Source organism: Cimex lectularius, unplaced genomic scaffold (assembly GCF_000648675.2).
Source record: "Cimex lectularius strain Harlan isolate CLEC.00 unplaced genomic scaffold, Clec_2.1 scaffold69, whole genome shotgun sequence".
NCBI lineage: Eukaryota > Metazoa > Arthropoda > Insecta > Hemiptera > Cimicidae > Cimex > Cimex lectularius.
Window position 1 is genome coordinate 1,793,941 of NW_019392630.1, and position 5,998 is coordinate 1,799,938.

General features: G+C 36.7%; 1 non-coding gene across 1 annotated transcript; it reads left to right on the forward strand.

The window, feature by feature from the left end:
• Positions 1-3,104: 3,104 nt before the first annotated feature.
• On the forward strand, positions 3,105-3,177 carry Trnag-acc. Its single transcript has one exon. It is a non-coding gene; the product is annotated as a tRNA-Gly (tRNA).
• Positions 3,178-5,998: the final 2,821 nt, after the last annotated feature.

The following is a 5,998-nucleotide window of genomic DNA, read 5'->3' on the forward strand; positions in this document are numbered from 1 at the left end:
TTTCGGCTCAGTTCTTGCAAAATGCAAAATTTTGTGGTCCTAAGTCGAAAAATTAAAAAACAACCACAACCTGACATTACTTCTTTACCGTTGGGATTTGGACAGGGGTTTATAGGAAGTTTTTTGTTGCATATGGTGAGAGAAACACCAGAAATTTTCGACACTTATAGCCAGTCACCCTGTCCTCTGTCCTGTCAAATCACGACTCTGTCCTACGATTATTTGTAGATCGTGAGATGAGGTCTGGTGTGACGTAGGTTTTAGAAAAACATTTCCTTTATCGTGCCAACGTTTCGATCTTTATTGAGATCACCTTTAAGCTCTCTGTCCAACCTCGAAGCACCAACTTTCCAACTTCAACATTCTTTGTCTTTGTATTCCGTCGAATAAGCAAGGCATCACAAATCTCCGTCGGATTGATGAACAACCACAGAATACGATACAGTAAAGAAACTAGTTCAGGAAGATTGGACTACACATTTTGATTTCAAGAACTTGGGAGATAAAATGCACTCTTTTTCATGGTTGAGCCATGACGGTTCAATGTATCCAAATCCGCGATTAATTATGATCATAAATGCCATTATCGCTTTATAGCTTGATTCCTTTCATTTTGATTGTGTATCCTCTTTTTTTGGTCCAATCATAATATGTCGGGAACGACCTAACGTACAGTTCATAACAAACCTCAATAAGAATTCCTGCAATATCATAATGGCCTGTTTCTCTTCAAATATGAATATGAAAAAAATGCAGTACTGTATTATCGCCAGTAGATCTGGCAGAGATACAGGCATTAAGAACTGATTTTGCTCACGTAGTTCAAAATTTTCCGCAAAGAAATTAAATTGCGAACTCTAGGTCCAAATTGATAAATACGATGGAGCTATTTCGCACACTGTGAGAGAAATGATGCCTCCTGATAGAGATTTTTGATGCAAGCATAGTTTTAAGAAATGCACTGTCTGATATTTATTTCCATTGACGGTACCAAACATCTTTTTCTGTGGCACTGGAGGATACGATAACTACTCAAGCCAAAGCAATATGTGTTCCACTTCAAGGCAAAGTTAGGAATGACCGTATTTGTTAACAAGTGAATATTGGAGTGATGATGATCCCCTAATCCATCTATTGGTGTTATGTTAAACCTGTTTTGAGCTCTTTACTTAGTAGTTTGGTGTTCCATCGGTATTCTGCCTTAAAGAAACATATCAAAAAAACCTGTTTTTATTTAAGGTTTTCATTACATTGAATTATCCTTCAACCAAACCAGTTCACCATCATTTGAATATTTTTTTCATTTTTTCTTCCATTTCTTCCTGGCTGTGTCCATTTCTTCAGCATATTACGGCACACAATGTTTTTGAGGTTTTCAAGCTACTTTTGGTGCCTCCTCATACTTATGTTTCTTTTTCTTCTCAGCGACTTCCTCCGGGGTATTTTCAATCCAGCATTACACCAGGTTTTGTCTTGAAATTCCTACATGCAGTCCATTCTTTCAAGTGTATTACATTTATAATAGCTTGCTCTCCTTTTCATCTGTTTAAGCACTTTTTTTTTTTTTTTTTTTTTTTTTTTTTATGGCATATGGGAAGCATTCTCTTGCATTGGGGCTTGCATTGTCGCCCAGAAGTCCCCACACACACACACACCCCCCGGCCACCACCGCCACCGGCACCACACCCGAGCGCCCGCCACCAGCCACAGGTCCCATCTCTATATTTCACTTCACAAATCAGATTTTACCAAACAATTCTGTTTCCCTTAAAAATGTAAATAATCTTGATACTGTTGTTTCTCTGTCATTTAGCAATTCGGGTAGAGAGGCGGGCAACTCACTGCTCATGCGTGCCCTTCTGTACATCTTACATTCTAACAGTATGTGCTTGACTGTGGTTAAAACTCCACATGTCACGCACATAGGTGGAGGTTCGCGTGCCATTAAATACCCGTGTGTTATTCGTGTATGCCCTATCCTGAGTCTCGCAAGTACACATTCTTCTTTTCTAGACAGTCTAGCTGAGGTGGTCCATAGTCTTATNTCTCTCTCTCTCTCTCTCTCTCTCTCTCTCTCTCTCTCTCTCTCTCTCTCTCTCTTTCTCTCTCCTCTCATTCTCACTCTCTCACTCTCTCTCTCTTTCTTTTCAAAATTATGCAATGGAGGTTATTTCCCGGTCACGATTCCCGAGGGATTAAAACGCTAATAATCAGAAGCATGACATTTTAGTTGCCTGTAACATGCATTAAGCGAAATTATATTCGTGGCTGGTTTTACTCATTTCATTATCTTGACACGTGAATTATCTCGGAAGCTGATTGCCATAACAGCTTTCGATTGTAGCCGATTTGTGTCAATTGCGCGTGAAAAGCAACTTTTAAACTTACACTTTTTACCTACTTTGAAAATAGAAAATTTGACACGGACGTCGTACTAGCAGAACAGGTAATGATAAATAATAAACACACCAAGACTTTCACTTATGATAAATCTGCTTAAACTGACTAAAAGGTAAACACTTTCCCTTAGAAATTCACCATTGGAATAAAATATTAATAGATGTTGAAGCTAGAATTTTCAAATTTTGAACTATTTCCGGGAAGTGGGCATAACTGAGGTTAATTGAGTATGTCGATTCAATTTTGAAAGGATTTATCTACTCACAGAATTTAATTTTTAATTCTATGAGTTAATAATCCTTTATGAAAATTCAATTAATTAAGGTTTTAAGTTGAGATAAACCTGGACCATTATAAAAAGTATATCCTGTAATCACACTACATCACACCCGACCGCATCTCACGATATCTGAATAACTATCTATTAACGGTCACTAATCTCTACACATATCCTGTAATGCTTAACAAACTTTGGCTATATTCATACATCATTGGAAAGCTTATCTTTAAACAAAAAATCGCGGGTTTTACATTAATTTTTAAATACTGTGTGTTATAGCCTGAATGCCACTAAGGGCCGTTTTAATTAAACAAAATTTTCTATTTCAAAAATGCGTATTCCTTAATTTTCAATCTACAACCTACCAAAAACAACAAATTAAGGGTGGGGTTGAGATGGGAAGTTAGTGCCCCAGTGGATCGAAGTCACGATAGCTCAAGTGGTAGAGCAGCGGCGTACCTAGCCGAAGGTCGTGGGTTCGAATCCCGCTCGTGACACTGACTTTTTTATCTCAAATAAAAACATTCATTAATTGAAAGATATTCATTGGTCAAGCGGACCACGAAAACTAGTGAATTTAAAAAAATTAAGGTTTAGGGACAAAACACAAAATTTTAAATATTAACCCCCTCTGTGTAGTGTGTAGTGTATAGCAGTTTTTATAATTAAACATTAAGTGTTAACCGCCGTCTCTCATTAAAATTCAGAAGTTTTTATTTATTTTTTTCTTTCAGTTATCTTTCTGACAGACTCTCTAGTTTTTAGCCTTGTTTTGCTTTGCTAAACTCGTGTTGTTATCTCAGGTATCAATTGCGTATACATATGTAAAGAGTTAAAAGAACGAAAATTTACTCCCAGTAAAGTATATTTAACTTATAAAGTAAGTTCGTTTATGTATAAAGCATCTTTAATAAGCATTCTTTAAAGTCATTAAAAAAGAATCTTTATGACAAAAATTAAAACTATCTTTGGGCTGAATTGTTTTACGTTTTGTTATTTTTGTGTTCCATTTATAAATTCATAACACTTCTGAATTTTCTCAATTAATTATACAATTTTTTCTAAATGAAAAATTTCTTATGAATCTGATCTATAGTGAACGTTTATACCCTTTTGGAAACCAAAATTTCCTATTTCCAACTCTGCCAATAATGTTAATGATTAAATAATCAGAGGTAAAAATTTCATTTGTAAAGTGATTGGTGAGTTAGGGGTTATGGTAGTAGATTTCGACGTATAGGTGATGTAAGTGAATCTTACATAAACTTATCGTTTACAATATAAATTAAGTAATGAGGTTTGAATACCTCGGAGAGATGTTTCGCAAATGTTTTGGACTTTTCTTTATCAGAAACTATCCATGTTCCATCATCAATCCTGACATGAGCTGAGACAACAGTTATGCAGGATACTTTTAATCCTCCCAACCTCTGATATTTTACTTTACTTTTACTTTTGAAATGTTTTTCCTTTAGAAAAGAAAACCTCTTTCTGCGAATCAAAATCGTTAATATAAAAATTTCATTAATTACAAAACATATCTTTCCTGTTTAACCGGATGCAGAAAGAAGCAGATATTTTCGTATGCTAAAAGCGTTGAAAAGTAAAAACTTTGAATAATTGTTACTCTAGCTGTCCGTGATCTTCTGGTGTGAAAATGACGGATGAAGGGATGGTGTCATCCCAAGAACGAACAAGAACAACTTGCCAATGGTTTGCGTGCCTGGCTCAAGGATCAATCAAACTTTCTTGCAGCTGCTCCGAGTCGAAAGAGGGATCCTTCCTTTATTCCGACACGGGGTCCAATGGAACGAAGGAATAAAAAGGGGGTGACGATTTGCCCACTTGTCATTCAAGCCTTGTCAGGGTACGACGAATGTCCAGGTGTGGTCGTCCCATACGCCCACCGGGCTCTTGTACTTATACATTTCACAATAATGGTACTAATCGGTTATATCAACGCATAAACTCAAAAACAAAATAAAACCTTAAAAGCTCATGGTAGCAGAAGTTGACCTTCTGAGCAACCATTAAGTTCTCAGAAAGGTCTTATATCACTAGTTCAGCATCCATTGTTCAATTCATGTTAATCGTTTCGGTCGCATCATCCGTTTATGCACCGTTGTTCATTTGTGAAGAACACCGATTATTAACTAGAAAACAAGCCGATTCCCTTGAAAGTGGGAATAGAATGAATGTACTGTAATGGAATAGTCCGTCACGGAACTGGTTTAACATCTTTTGACAGGATAATCCATCACATTCTTGTTTACACGGGAACGAACTGGAGTACAATTTACCCTCAAGGAAGAGATCTTTTCGCATTTGTATTGAACAAACGTGAACGCTTTTCCAACGATTCGCTACTTTTTTCAGACCTTTCCGCTTTAAAGATTGAACTACATGTTCTACTCAACTTGTTATCACAGGTTTATACTAACTTACTTTCTTCGGGAGGAGCAATAATCAATCAGAATCATATGCAATATCTCTTAAAGTCCGTAAAAGAATAAAACTTAATTTATTGTAAAGTCTATCCACTATGTGACAATTTATCTTCTAATAAACTAATACATTTTTCAAGTGTGCCATTTATTTTCAATTGAGAGAATAGAATTGAACCCTCTGTTGTAAAGCTGAAATGCTGAATCTTTAATCTTTACAAAGCTTCTGCAAGCATATTGTTCGATGAAATTTATAGAATGGTTTGTAAATTTGCTTAGAATACCGAGACACGGCAGAATGTTTACTTTGATCCAACGCAGAAAATATTATATTTAATACTTACTACAGCTCCTACATACGCATCAGCATTCTTCCTCCAAAGTCCCAAATCCTCTAAAGTTCTTTTTAAAGCGATTAATCCCCATTCTAGAAACTCAGAAGACAATTTCCTCTAACCAATTCGGCTTCCGTCCACATCAATCTATGATCCAACAAGGTTTCCCATTGGTCATTATCCCCGATGCTCTAGAGAATAAAGGGTATTGCTTGGGTGCGTTATGAGGCATGGTTAACTTAAACGTTTCGTGCCCACTGCTTTTCATCTTATCCTGAAATCCTACCTAAAAGACCGCTACTTCAGCGTAGGTGTGACAACGAGTTCGCTGCTGACCAACCCGCATACCCCAATATCATCATCACTAACGCGAACGATACCGCCAATTTTTCCTCCAATTTAATCCGAGAACACCTTGATCATATCGAAGGTAGGTGCAAATATGGAGGGCAAGTCTGAATTAAACAGATATCGACTTACATTCAAGTTAAATAATAGAACTCTACCTAGACAGTAGACTGGCGTGGAATCCCCCACCC